This window comes from Ambystoma mexicanum, chromosome 1p (genome assembly GCF_040938575.1).
Source record: "Ambystoma mexicanum isolate Mex_15411 chromosome 1p, UKY_AmexF1_1, whole genome shotgun sequence".
Taxonomy (NCBI): domain Eukaryota; kingdom Metazoa; phylum Chordata; class Amphibia; order Caudata; family Ambystomatidae; genus Ambystoma; species Ambystoma mexicanum.
Genome location: NC_090921.1, coordinates 785269703 through 785285004, shown reverse-complemented (window position 1 = coordinate 785285004; position 15302 = coordinate 785269703). Strand labels below are relative to the sequence as shown.

Here is a 15302-nt window from a genome sequence, read left to right as displayed (position 1 = left end):
AACACTTTAAGGAATGCATCCAGAGAATCTGGCAAAAGACTTAATTAGACACTCTGTCTCCAGCAGCATCTCCATTGTTTTTTGTCCCTAAAAAGAAAGGCACATTATGAACATGTATTGACTATAGAGCCTTAAATAATATTACAATCAAGAACAGACATCCGTTACCATTAATTTCTGTGATGTTGGATCAGATTCAGGGAGCGACAATATTTACCAAGCTGGATTTGCCTGGAGCTTATCATTTGGTGAGAGTATGGCGTGGCGATGAATGGAAGACAGCCTTTCGTACTAAGATCAGCCTGTTTGAGTACCAAGTGATTCCTTTTGGTCTGTGTAATGCACAGGCACCATTTCTGTTTTTTATCAATGAAGTGCTTCGGGAGTTCCTGGACATCTTTGTAGTGGTATACATAGACAATATTCTAATATTTTCTAAAGATATACAACAACATGAAGCACATGTTCGAAAGGACCTGCAAAGGCTGAGAGAAAACAAGTTATACGCAAAGTTGGAAGTGGAGTTTTTGGGATTTGTTATTTCTTCCAAAGGATTGGAAATAGATACGCGAAAGGTAAGGCCAGTGGACGAGTGACTGTCACCCGCCTGTGTGAAGGATGTCCATTGCTTCCTTGGCTTTGCAAACTTTTATAGAAGGTTTATCAAGGCGAAGGCATCTGTAATTGCAAATCAAATGAAAATAATAGAAAGAAAATATGGGAGATTCACATTAACACCATGTATTTTATTCTATCGTACGAAAGCTATCCCACGTTTGTCCTATGGACTTGAGTTCTATCCAGACGAATTAGTACCATTCCTGAAGACAATTGAAGCATGTGTATGGCGAAAGGTATTGAGCCACATTCCAAAATGTATACTGTAAAGTTCTGGGTTCTAGCAAATTGACTCTGACATCAAGGTGTGGATGAGTAACTTCTTTAATCAGTTTCCAAGTGTAACATCCAGTTTCTAGAGTCATTATTCATTAGATGGTAAAGTCCAGATCTCATAGACAAGCCTCTCTCTCAGGCTACATCTCTCAACTCCCTTCAGAGAACACCAGTCACATATAAACATTCTAACCAGTAACATTCCATTGTCAATCCTGACACTCACTCCAGATTCCATTAGAATGCAGGATAAGACCAGATCCTTACATATCTCCCCTCCTTAGAGATATCAAAAAGACAACAAGTTAACTCAAGCATAACAGCTATATAAAGCACACACACACACACAAACACCCACACGTTTGATGCACCTGCATCATCTCTCCAAACTAAGAACATTCTGCTAACCACTTCCTATATTCCATGAACATCCACACCGCTGTGTGACACAATTACAACCAATGTCCCTTCCTCTTTCTACTAAGTGAAGAAGAGGCATCCAACTACTGAAAACCATTACTACACTTTACAAACATAGAGGCACCCATACCTCTCATCCAAATCTTAACTCCAACGTCCCCCAATAGAACACACACACAACTCCCTCACACCCTTCAATCGGAAACCGGTATGTGCCTCAACACATACCACCTCCAACTAGGCTGAGTATCCCTGATACTCGGGTATCTAATTCACTACTCAGTGACTCCATTACCCCAATTGTGCCCATGTTGAAAGTATTCCTCAGTACATCAAGCTCCTTTTTGGGAGAACCCCACTTCATACAACCAAGCAATACACAAACATCAATAACTCTGCTAAATTCCGCATATTATCATGACAACTACTGTAAAGTTTCTAAGCACAACAACCATTAACTTTGCTTAACCATCAGCACACACTTTAACATAACCAAACTCTCATTAATTCTGCATTATAAAAGTCCCACCTGTGGAGAAAAACATTAGTGCAGAGAAACTCTACTTTAGTTTCCACATACCGAAGGTTAACAGAGGCCACGACTTTTACACTCCATCCGTGCACACCAATCAATATCATGCTCCACCACTTGCAACAGGCCCCCCATCACAAATGTTCTTAAAACACAAATACTGAGTAACATTTCAAAATATCACTAGAACTAGACATGTTTCAATCACTTCCTTCAAAAATGTCACTTTAAACCTCCTTTAAAACCCTTCACATCAGGATTTAAATCCTGCACGCCCCTGGCTGACTGAGCACAAACACCTTTGAAACCTAAACTCAAAACAAAATTTGTAAACAAAAATTGTAAACCTTGTTCTCTGCTCCTCAGCATTTTATCACTTTGATGGAGCACCCAAATATCTGGACAACATATCCCACAAGAAACTACAACCGTCAATTTCAAGCTTACTCTCTCACGCACTCATGCTCTTTAAATGTTATACAGGCCTCACATGGCATTTATCACCAAACTAAACTAAATCTGCTATTCCACTAATAAACAAATCCTCAAAAGTAAAGAAAGACGAATAACTCTGCTCCTTTCTCCTTGTGTCCACATCTTTAAACAAACAGTACTTTCGGGGGACACAGCCCCTCCTCGTGTCCACTTCATTAAACTAAAATACCTTCGGGGGACACGGCCCCTCCTCGTTTCCACTTCATTAAACTAAAATACCTTCGGGGACACGGCCCCTCTTCTGGCTCAATGATGCAGCGCTCTGCATCTTTGCGATATTGCTTTCATAACAATGCGACAGCAGCACACCATAATCCGATCCCTAATTGAGAGCACAGACTCTTCCAACTTCTCCTTTTTGCACTCTTCTGCACAAGGAAACCTCCTACTCAGCGCAGGCCATTCCCTGCACTTCTCGCTGGAACACATTTTGCAAGTGTGTCACTCTACCTGAAAACAGCCGGTTCCAGAGCCTGATATATGCAGCCTTTTCTCCTCAGCAAAGCCAGAATTAAGAGCCCCTTCCAGCGCTGTAATGGGCTCTAACTCCCTTATGGTGTTGCTGCATATTGGCTCAGAGCCCCTTCCTAAGCACATTTGTGATTCCGAATACCTCCAACTGTGCCATGGGCTGCAGGCCCCCAGGTGTATTCACGTGCTACAAGTCCCTTCGGTGCAGGTACGGGCTCCAAACCCTCTCAAACGCTGGAATGGCCCCCAGGACCCTCCTCTGCTCCAGGCACTTTGTACCTTAGCCCAAACTCCTTCAAACAACTTTCCTGTCACTTCTTGGCGCAGCTTAGGTTCACAACCTCTTCTGATGCTGCTACCCTGGGCTCCAAGCCCCCAGCTGTGCAGCATGGCTTCCTAATAATCCCAGCATAACTTAGCCCCCCAGGCCTCTTCAAATCGCTACTGCCTTGGGCACCAAGCCCTCTGTGGCGACGAGGATTAGGAGAGGCACTAGGAGCTCGCCGCGGAGCCGAGATTCCTCCGGAAGTTTGCTGAGGCCGAGGGATGTCCACGGCGCTGCGGTCGCGACCGGCAGCAGCGCAGGCCACATTGTGAGCGGTGAGGTGAGCGGCCGCAAGGGGACTGTCTCCGCAGCGCCCTGGAAGCACGGCGCTGCCAGAGGAGATTTGTCTCACCTTTGAAACATGCGGCTGTCTCCGCGGCGCCCAGGGAGCGTGGCGCTGCAGGAGGACGCTCTCCCCACCTCCGCTCGCACTTGAAGAAGCTTGAAGAAGCCTGCGCAGCGGGTCCTGTTCCTGGTTGGTGCTGCCCACCCGGCTCTCCATTGGACAATAAGGTGAGGAGCAAGGGGTGTGGGGCAGGGCACAACCAGAAGGGAAAGGAGTGGCTAACTGAGGCCAACAGGCCCAGAAATAATATAAAGAAATCTTGAGGAGGAGCTGGGCACCAGTGGAGTTGTGGATAAGGGGCAAGTAAAGGAAGGCTGGATTTGCAAGACTTGCAAAGGAGAAGACTGTGAGGAGGAGAAAGTTTTGGAAAAAAAAGAGAGAGACATAGAACACGTTTGTACAGTTGTGGAGAACACTATACAGAACATAAGGAAGGCAATTGTGAATTGGTGCAATTTGGTGCGAGTGCACACCACGAACTATATAAAGATGGCTGCAGCAAGTATGGCACCACCACCACCGTTTCTACCAGAACCTGGTGCTCCACCAATAAGGTCGGATAGGTGGAAAAAGTTATTTGACACCTATCTGATTGCCATAGGTGGTGATAAGTTTGCGTCAGCGAGAAAAGAAGCAATATTACTCCACAATTTAGGAACTGAAGGCAGAAGTGTTTACGATGGTTTGCCTGATCTGCCACAGCAAGGCCAAGGAGACGTGGATCAGTATTCCATGGCGGAGAGGAATTTAGAAGCCCATTTCGAAGCCAAGAAAAACATAACGTTTGAAAGGCACAAGTTCTTCCAGAGGGTACAAGATTCGCAAGAACCAGTGGAAAATTTTATTGCAGCATTAAGGTCCCTTAGTCATACGCGTGAGTTTGGGCTACTCACGGACTCTCTTATAAGAGACCAATTAGTTAGATGCACAAATAATGTAAAAATTACAAGAGAGGCTACTGTCAAAAGATGCATCACTGGAGTTAGCCATAGACACGGCAAGAAGCATTGAACAGACCCATAAATATATGAATACCATGAAAGGAGACAAGTCGGAAGGAGAAGTGGCCGCAGTGAGGGGATTCCGCAAAGGCATTCCTAACAAGGAAATAAGATGTTACAAGTGTGGCAGTAACCGTCACATTTCAACAAGCATGTTCTGCCAGCCAGGAATATATCGTGTTTGAAATGCAAGAAAAAGGGTCATTTCGCAAGAGTCTGCCGGGAATCGGGGATGGTGCAAAACATTGAAGCAGGAGGAAGAGTACCTGAACAAGAAGAGGATCATGCTATGGGAATGAGCAACCAAGCAAAGCATGTGCTAGAAGTATCGGAAGTTTCTAACAAGGGAGGCGCACCAACAGATGTGTTCATGATCAATGGGAGAATAGTGACTATGAAAGTGGACAGTTGTTCACTGTGGACTTTGATGTCAAAGGCAACATTCTTGGGTTACGTGCAGGGCGATGTAAAGCAGTTGAAGGAACACAATATTGAATCCTATGCATATGGGAATGTAAAAATTGAAATTGTAGGGATGTTCCAGGCTTCCATTAAGTATAAAGGGAGAAGCTGTGAATCTGAGATATATGTTACTCAAGAAGGTTCGTCACTCCTGGGATGGGGTGAACAGTGGAAGTTGGGTATCAGGATCCAAGCGAATGCGGAAAGGCCTATTGATGTTGCCGGGCTGAAAGATAAGTGGGAGAAGGAATACCCCCAAGTGTTTCAAGAGGAATTGGGAATGTTAAAGGGATTTGAACATCAAATTCAGCTGAAGGCAGGAGCCAGTCCTAAAGTGCACAAGGTGAGGCCAGTGCCTCATGAACTAAGTGAAAAGCTGAAGGTAGAAGTGGAGTCGCTACTCCAAAGAGGAATAATTGAGAAGAGTGAAAGCTCTGAATGGCTGTCGCCGGTGGTGGTGGCAGCAAAGACTAATGGAGACATTAGACTATGTGTAGACCTGCGAGATCTGAACAGGAATATCTTAGTAGATAGACATCCCCTGCCGATAATAGGTGACAAATTGTCGGTGTTGAACAATGCCAAAGTATTTTCAGTCATCGATCTTTCTCAGGCATACCATCAGGTTCCACTGAAGGAGGATTGTCAACACTTGACGGCATTCATTACGATGTTTGGAACATTTAAGTATTGCAGGATGCCGTTTGGACTCGCCTCAGCGGCAGCTGTATTCCAAAGGGTGATGGAGACAGTGTTGAGCGGAGTAAAGAACATTATTGTGTTTCAAGACGATGTTCTGATATATGCTAGTTCCACTGAAGAACATGATGGGGTGTTGAGACAAGTGTTAAATAGATTGGGTGAGGCAGGGTTAACGGTTAAAAGGAGTAAGTGTAAGATTGCGGTGCATAGGGTGGAATATCTTGGACATGAGATAGATGAACAAGGGGTGAGGCCCAAGAGGAATTTGGTGGAGGCAGTGAAAGTTGCACCTGTGCCAGAGAATAAGGAACAAGTGAAATCATTTTTAGGATTGGCCGAATATTATCATAAGTTTGTGAAAGATTTTGCCAAAGTGTCCACCCCTCTCAGAATGTTGCTCAAGAAGGGTGCGAAATTTGAATGGTCAGCAGAATGTGATGTGGCTTTTGAGTGTGTCAAGAAAGCGGTGAGTGAAGCACCATCCATAGGTAGGTTCGATCCCAAGGACAAGAGTGTTTTGGTGGTTGATGCGAGTATGCTTGGGCTGGGAGCGACATTGGTGCAGTATGACAGGGACAATACAGAGAGAGTTATTGCGTTTGCGTCTAGGACGCTGAGAGGTGCGGAGTGCAAATATTCCGTTATAGAAAGAGAAACCTTGGCAATGTTCTGGGCTGTGAGCCATTTCAAGTATTTCTTGTGGGGAAGAAGATTCGTGGTCAGGTCAGACCATAAGCCCATGGTTCCGCTTTTTGAGAGTGGAAGATGGGCGTTGGGTTCCCCAAGGATTAGCAGGTGGGGTTTGGGACTCCAGAATTTTGACTTTGAGGTAAGCTATTTGCCTGGAAAGAAAAATGTGGTGGCAGACTGCCTGTCAAGACTGCCAGTAAACAGTAATGCTGTGGAAGAAAAGGAGGAAGAGGAAGAGTTGGTAGTGGCAGAAATTCAGAATGCTGTAAAGAAGGAAGAGTGGATACAAGAAGAAGATGTAGATGAGGATCTTAAGCTTATAAAGTGTTGGACAGTGAGAGGGTGGCCAGCCAAAGGAGACATAGATAATAAATTCAATACCTGGTGGGAGATAAGGGACGAGCTGAATTTGTGTGAAGGCAGGCTGAGGAGGGGAAGGTGCATTGTTCCTCCACAGTCACTTAGATCTGTGTTGGTGAAGTTGGCAGATCAGGGACATCCTGGAGAAGCTGCCATGAAAAGGAAGTTGAGGCAGAATTATTGGTGGCCGGGGATTGATAAAAGTGCTGAAGGGTATGTCAAAGATTGCATGATTTGCCAAACTAGTGACAAATGTAACGTGGTGAGAGAAGCCCCATTAATACCTACTGTGATACCAGTCCAGCCTTGGAGCAAGTTGGCAGTGGACATCATGGGCCCTGTAGCAGGGTTGGGAGAAGGTCTGAAATTTCTATTTGTGGTGGTAGATTTTCATTCCAAATGGTTTGAATGGGAAGCAGTGAAGGAAGTCACAGCTAAGGAATTGATTAGTTTCTTAGAAAGAGTTTTTCTTAAGGAAGGTGTACCCGTTGAAATTGTGTCAGATAACGGGGTACAGTTTGTATCTGGGGCAATGAGAACATTTCTGGAAGGATATAGCATAAAACATACGAGAACAGCTTTGTATAATCCCAAGGCGAATGGTCTTGTTGAAAGAGTCAACAGGTACATAAAAGGGGGCCTGCAAATGGCCATGAAATCGGGACAGCCATGGAAAGAGGTGTTGAGGATGCTAGCATGGAATTATGTCACTACGCCGCACTCAGTGACGGGTGTATCTCCATTTGTGTCTATGAAAGGCAGAGAACCTGGAACAAGGCTTTGTCCAGGATGGCTAGGTATGGCCAAAGTGGTTAATGTAGATCGTGATCACATAATGAAACTCATTAAATTGAGTCAAGAAAAGAATAAAGAACTGTTTGATGACAGGATGAGGGTGAAGGAACAAGAATGGAAGATTGGACAGTTGGTGTATGTTAAAAACCCTAGACTAGTAAACAAATGTGTAGAAAGTAAGTTCCTAGGACCAAAGAGGATTTGTGCAGTAAAGAGTAATGTTGTCATATTGGAAGGAGGAGAGGTCTGGTCTAAAGGAAGGTTAGCAAGAGTGGGAAATGGGAGAGAGAATAAGTTGAATGAACAGACGGAAGGAAGAGAGGTGAATGTAAACAATGATAAGAAATTGGGAGAGGAAATGGAAGGAAGGGCAGTAGATGGGAACGACGATAAAACTTGTGTGAGAACCGGTGAAGATGTGAGAACCGGTGAAAGAAGTTTGCATAGGTCTAGATCAAAACCTGTGTGGATGAGAGATTATCAATCTTGAAATTAATATATGAATTGTATGACATATATGATGCACAAACTTTATCTATTGTTTTCTTATGGTTTTCTATGTTTTTTTGTAACTGGGTTTGGTTACATTGGTTATGGTAGTTTCTCCAATATTTCTTATTCACATAAATTGTTTATTCGCTTTCCTTTAAAGGGCAAAGATATGTAGAGACTTATGTTTTCGCCTCGCTGCAGTCACGCGCACTCGTGGGCATTGTTTAGAATGCGAGCCGCGTAACCACAGGAGGCAGTTGCTGGAGAGTTTGAATAGTAAGGCCGTAAAGTACTGAGGGCTCGGTGGAGCTCCTTTTAAATAAAGAACTCTCTTTATTTCCTGTGCACCTTATATTCTTTCAAGAAACCTTGGCAATGTTCTGGGCTGTGAGCCATTTCAAGTATTTCTTGTGGGGAAGAAGATTCGTGGTCAGGTCAGACCATAAGCCCATGGTTCAGCTTTTTGAGAGTGGAAGATGGGCGTTGGGTTCCCCAAGGATTAGCAGGCGGGGTTTGGGACTCCAGAATTTTAACTTTGAGGTACGCTATTTGCCTGGAAAGAAAAATGTGGTGGCAGACTACCTGTCAAGGCTGCCAGTAAACAGTAATGCTGTGGAAGAAAAGGAGGAAGAGGAAGAGTTGGTATTGGCAGAAATTCAGAATGCTGTAAAGAAGGAAGAGTGGATACAAGAAGAAGATGTAGATGAGGATCTTAAGCTTATAAAGTGTTGGACAGTGAGAGGGTGGCCAGCCAAAGGAGACATAGATAATACATTCAATACCTGGTGGGAGATAAGGGACGAGCTGAATTTGTGTGAAGGCAGGCTGAGGAGGGGAAGGTGCATTGTTCCTCCACAGTCGCTTAGATCTGTGTTGGTGAAGTTGGCACATCAGGGACATCCTGGAGAAACTGTCATGAAAAGGAAGTTAAGGCAGAATTATTGGTGGCCGGGGATTGATAAAAGTGCTGAAGGGTATGTCAAAGATTGCATGATTTGCCAAACCAGTGACAAATGTTAAGTGGTGAGAGAAGCCCCATTAATACCTAATGTGATACCAGACCAGCCTTGGAGCAAGTTGGCAGTGGACATCATGGGTCCTGTAGCAGGGTTGGGAGAAGGTCGTCTGAAATTTCTATTTGTGGTGGTAGATTTTCATTCCAAATGGTTTGAATGGGAAGCAGTGAAGGAAGTCACAGCTAAGGAATTGATTAGTTTCTTGGAAAGAGTTTTTCTTAAGGAAGGTGTACCCGTTGAAATTGTGTCAGATAACGGGGTACAGTTTGTATCTGGGGCAATGAGAACATTTCTGGAAGGATATAGCATAAAACATACAAGAACAGCGTTGTATAATCCCAAGGCGAATGGTCTTGTTGAAAGAGTCAACAGGTACATAAAAGGGGGCCTGCAAATGGCCATGAAATCAGGACAGCCATGGAAAGAGGTGTTGAGGATGCTAGCATGGAATTATGTCACTACGCCGCACTCGGTGACTGGTGTATCTCCATTTGTGTCTATGAAAGGCAGAGAACCTGGAACAAGGCTTTGTCCAGGATGGCTAGGTATGGCCAAAGTGGTTAATGTAGATCGCGATCACATAATGAAACTCATTAAATTGAGTCAAGAAAAGAATAAAGAACTGTTTGATGATAGGATGAGGGTGAAGGAACAAGAATGGAAGATTGGACAGTTGGTGTATGTTAAATACCCTAGACTAGAAAACAAATGTGTAGAAAGTAAGTTCCTAGGACCAAAGAGGATTTGTGCAGTAAAGAGTAATGTTGTCATATTGGAAGGAGGAGAGGTCTGGTCTAAAGGAAGGTAAGCAAGAGTGGGAAATGGGAGAGAGAATAAGTTGAATGAACAGACGGAAGGAAGAGAGGTGAATGTAAACAATGATAAGAAATTGGGAGAGGAAATGGAAGGAAGGGCAGTAGATGGGAACGACGATAAAACTTGTGTGAGAACCGGTGAAGATGTGAGAACCGGTGAAAGAGGTTTGCATAGGTCTAGATCAAAACCTGTGTGGATGAGAGATTATCAATCTTGAAATTAATATATGAATTGTATGACATATATGATGCACAAACTTTAACTATTGTTTTCTTATGCTTTTCTATGTTTTTTTGTAACTGGGTTTGGTTACATTGGTTATGGTAGTTTCTCCAATATTTCTTATTGCCTCAAGCAGCACCTGTTCACTGCCTCATGCAGCACCTCACTGCCTCTGCAGTGCCTCTTCACTGCCTCATGCATTTCCTTCACTGCCCCATGCAGCGCCTTACTGCCCTTGCAGCACCTCTTCACTGCCTCATGCAGCACCTCAATTCCTCTGCAACACCTCTTCACTGCCTGTTGCAGCGCCTCACTGTCCTCGCAGCACCTCTTTACTGCCTCAAACAGAGCTATTTCACTGCCTCATGCAGTACCTCACTGCCTCTGCAGCACCTCTTCACAGCCTGTTGCAGCACCTCACTGCCTCTGCAGCACCTCATTGCACATAACAGCGTTCCACTGCCTCTGCAGCACCTCTTGACAGCCATGGCTTCTCTCTGATTACAATGCCTTCGCAGCACCTCTTCCTGGGCCTTTCTTGTGCCTCTGCCTCTGTAGCACGTCTGTCTGGGCCACGCTTGCCCTCACTGCGCCTGCAGCACCTCACAGCCATCCAGCGCTCTTACCTGAGAGAGGAACACTTCTCTTAGGGGGGCAGTGGGTGTCTCCCTTTGGTGCTGTCCCCCCAGCACAGCCAGCTTCATCCTCGTCGCCAATGTAAAGTTCTGGGTTCTAGCAAAATGACTCTGACATCAAGGTGTGGATGAGTAACTTCTTTAATCAGTTTCCAAGTGTAACATCCAGTTTCTAGAGTCATTATTCATTAGATGGCAAAGTCCAGATCTCATAGACAAGCCTCTCTCTCAGGCTACATCTCTCAACTCCCTCCAGAGAACACCAGTCACACATAAACATTCTAACCAGTAACATTCCATTGTCAATCCTGACACTCACTCCAGATTCCATTAGAATGCAGGATAAGACCAGATCCTTACATATACCTATGGAAATGATACGATATGAGTTGGGATTGCCATCACTAAACAGTATTATGTGCTGGAAGAAGTTATAGCTATTGAGAAAATGTCTTGTATCTGAAAAAAACACGATGTACTATTATTTGGGGAAAGATCTGGAAGGAGCGTTTATGGTTGACTTCAAAAGAGTATGTGATAAAAATGTACTGGATCTGGGGCTATCAGTGGAGATTCTTATAAAGAATCCCGGAAAGGTCAAAGAATGCATAAAAGCATTTGATTGGTTGGAGAATAATGCTGTGATTTTAAACTCAACCTTGTATTCACAAGTGATATAATTTTGGAAGTGGAAATCGGTTCCAGAGAAATATATAGAAAAATATCCTTTTAGAGTCTTTAGGAACGCAACTATGAGATTCAGGTTTAATGTATTGAATACTTACGAGATCCTGAATGTACAAGCTAAAAATGATGAAGAAAAGAAATTTTGTAGGCATTGTATGATAAATGGGGTAAATTAATCATGAATTCATCTGTTATTTATTTGTCTAATACTTATGATGCAGAGGATCGCATATTTTTCATCGTTTGTGACTGATATTGCTAGAGTGAACAGAGATAATCTATGGTATGAGATGATGCATGGAAACTCTATAGCTATGAAAATACGTGTCAATGAATATATGAGAATCATATGTGACCTAGTATGAATATGTAAATGTTTAACCACCCATGCATAATGTAAAGAAACAGATAAAACTTATAAGGTATGGGTAAGAGACGATCTGGATACGGTAATCGACACTAAAATGTATAGACAAAAGTGTTTTAATTGAATGGTGAAATTGATTAGTAGTATGTGTAAGATGAGAATGTATGGTTGTTAACTGAAATTCAATGTATTTTAAATTTTGTGATAATTTTGAGTGCATTTTGTACAGGTTTAAATAAACCAAAAACAATAAAAATATTTAAAAAATAAAAAATTATCAAGGATTTCTATCAGATTGTTACACCCATTACAAAACTCCTCAAAAAGGGGGTTACGTTTGAGTGGACACTGGAGGCAGAGCAAGCTTTCCAGAAATTAAAGATGAGTTTCACTTCAGGGCCAATCCTTCTACATCCTGATCCACTGCAACCTTTTTTTGTGGAGGCTGACACATCTAACTTAGCTATCGGGCAGTTCTTTCTCAAAGACATCCAGAGACAGGTCAACTACACCCTGTGGCATATTTGTCTAACAAATTACTCCCTGAAGAGATAAATTATACACTTACAGATCAAAAACCTTTTGCCATTAAAAAGGCTTTCCAGGAATGGAGGCACTATTTTTTGGGAGCCAAGTTCACACTCATGGTATTAACCGATCTTGGGAATTTGATCTTTTTGAAGTCTGCCAGAACATTTTCTCCTCAACAACTACGTTGGTCCTTGTTCTTTTTGGATCATGACTTTGTTATTCCTTTCAAACCTGGTCGTCTGAATGGAAAGGCAGATTCCTTATCTCATCAGTTCTTAGCTTGTGAGAAGGAGTATGAGAACAAACCAGAACCAGTGATTGCCGAGGATCGGTTTATTTTAGGTGCCACTCTGGAAGAGGATTTGTTTTTTAAAAGAATTCTGCAGGAGATGCCAGAGGCAGAAATTCAATCCCGGGTTAAAATGAATTTGCTAGGACGAATAGTTAATAGCCTCCCGTATATGCACTCCAAGATATATTTACCTAGGAAGGAACTTCAAGAGGAGACTTTAAAGGAATACCATCAGTCAATGCTGGCAGGGTACCCTGGGTTTTGAAAAACATTAGAATTGGTGGACAGGACATTTTGGTGGGAAAGTTTGAGACAGGACCCCAAAACATTGTTAAGACTTGTGAAGTGTTTATCTAATCAAAGTCTGGTGGGGGAAGCCTTCTGGTTTACTCAATCCATTACACGTGCCTCCCAGTCCATGGTAACCAATTTCCATGGATTTTATAGTGGATATTCGGAGAGATCAAGGTTGTACTTCTGTGTTGGTTGTAGTAGACATGTTATCTAAGGCAGGACACTTCATTCCTATGAGAGGAGAGATTACAGCAAAGAACCAAACAAATCATTTTTTGCAAGGATTGGTGCAACTACATGGATTACCTAACCAGATTGTGTCTGATCGTGGCCTTCTGCAAGGAATTGGGAATAAAGGTGCAGCTGTCTTCAGGCTATCACCGACAGACGAATGGGTAGACAGAATCGGTGAATCAAGAATTAGAGAAATATTTTAAATGTTTCTTGCAGGAAGAGAGGGGCTGGGTAGATTTAGGTTGGCGGAATTTAGTTACAACAACTTGGTTAAGGACTCCACACATTTTTCCCCTTTCCTCAGTAATTATGGTTATCATCCCAGGTTTTTAAAGGAAGTGGTGCCATTAGAGTATTTGAACCCTGAGGTGGAGGATAGATTAAACTGCATAAGAAAAGGTTTGGCAGAAGCAACTATTGCTCTTCAAAAGAATAAACTAAAGTACAAGGCTTTCGCTGATCAGAAGCATCAGAGTGGTCCTCATTATCAAGTTGGGCAGAAGGTTTGGTTGTTTACAAGAAACTTACATTTGAAGGGGAGAACACAATTTAGCCCACGATTTATCGGTCCATTTGATAAAGAGAAAATCATTAACCCGGTTGCAGTCAGGCTAAAGTTACCTCCTAATATTAAGAGCCATCCGACCATTCATGTGAGTTTGGTTAAACCTTGTGTAGAGGGTACTCAACTGGGTAAACCACGGCCTGCTATAGTCATAGAAAATAATGTGAAAGTATTTGAAGTTAAAAGCTTTCTGGATTTGAGTGTAGTTAGGGGAAACCTTCCGTACCTAATTGATTGGAAAGGCTATGGCCCGGAGGAAAGGTCCTGGGAAAATGTAGCAGATGTACATGCACCACGCTTGGTTGGGAAGTTTCATAGAAGATACCCAACTAAGCTAGGCCCTGGCGGGTACTGTCAGGTCGGTCAGGTTTAGCACGTGGCCAGTGGTGATTCATATAGTTGGAGGATTTGTTTTTTATCAAGGCATGGTGTCCGGCGCTAGAGAGGCTTTTATTTATTTCTTTCACCATTACAGCAATTATAGGTTTCCCAGGCCAAGATGGTGGAGTAGTACGCTGATCTGATTATTTGGAAGACCAATACACTGAAGTGCCTTGACAGAAACTCAGAGTTCAATAAATGCCTTTCATCCCTAGACATTTGTTGGCAGGTTGTGTGTTATTTTAGCTCCTTAACTAAGGCCCAATTCAGAGTCCAGAGGTTTACCAGTTAAAGAAGTTAATCACGCTTGAAGAAGTTTGAGGAATCAGAAAACCACAGGTGGGAGTGCAGCAATTTGAGGTACAATGGTGTGTTTGCATTAAAAAGACTGTAACGTGTATAAAGTCAAACGGCAGCGTTCAGTGAAAACTGTTAATATTCACTTCTTGTGAGAATCAGGGGAGTTGCTAGGTCTGGAAAAGATCCGGGGATAAGCTGATGTCGGAACTGTTGGGACTGGGGGCTAGCTAGTCTTTTGGCTGTAGCTCCTGAGATTCTATCCGGGGCTACAACCAAAAGATCAGGGGCTATATCCCCCTTAGCCCCCCCTAACAACGCCCCTGGTGAGAATGACTAGTAGCGGTAGTCAGCCTTTACAAACAGTGTTCAATGATTCAAAGGGGGAGTGTAAAGTAAAGGGCAGAGCAGAGAGCGCATGCGCAAAAGTTCAGCGCAAGGTGGGGACGGCGCGTGTTTCCCTATGAAGTACGGAGCAATGAAGAGCTGAGTGAGTCAGCTGTACAGCGGGAGAGTTTTGGACTCTGGTTTCAATCTGCAGCAGTTCCCAAATAAGCTGACAAACCGCTAGAGCTCCAGAGCGCTAGCCGAAGGAGTGGGGGATGAGCAGACGTGCACCAAGTTATTGGATTTGAGAACGTGCATTGAGATCGAAATAGGGCAGAGTTTTCGTTCTGAGCTTTTCAAGAAGAAGATTGTTTCAACGTGTGTGCGCACCCGAGGAAATCCTAATTCAATGTGCGTGTGCACAGAAACTCACAGACCAGTAAAAGCAGACACAGAGGGGAAAAAGATTTACAGAAAAACTATTGTAAAACAACTCTGAACAATCACCAAGCAGAAAGAATGGAAGGGTATACTATAGCAATAAGGAGGTTACAGAAACCAATATAAGACTTGTAAAATAGTTCAAATAAAAGAATAGTTAGTTAGGGATAGTTAGTTTAGGTTTTCTTCTCATAAGAGGAACATTCTTTTTA

General features: G+C 43.2%; 1 protein-coding gene across 1 annotated transcript in view; it reads left to right on the top strand.

Moving 5' to 3' along the window:
* The window catches only part of NUP210L (nucleoporin 210 like), a 1198481-nt gene that overhangs the window by 1020656 nt on the left and 162523 nt on the right, over positions 1 to 15302 (top strand). The window lies entirely within an intron of this gene.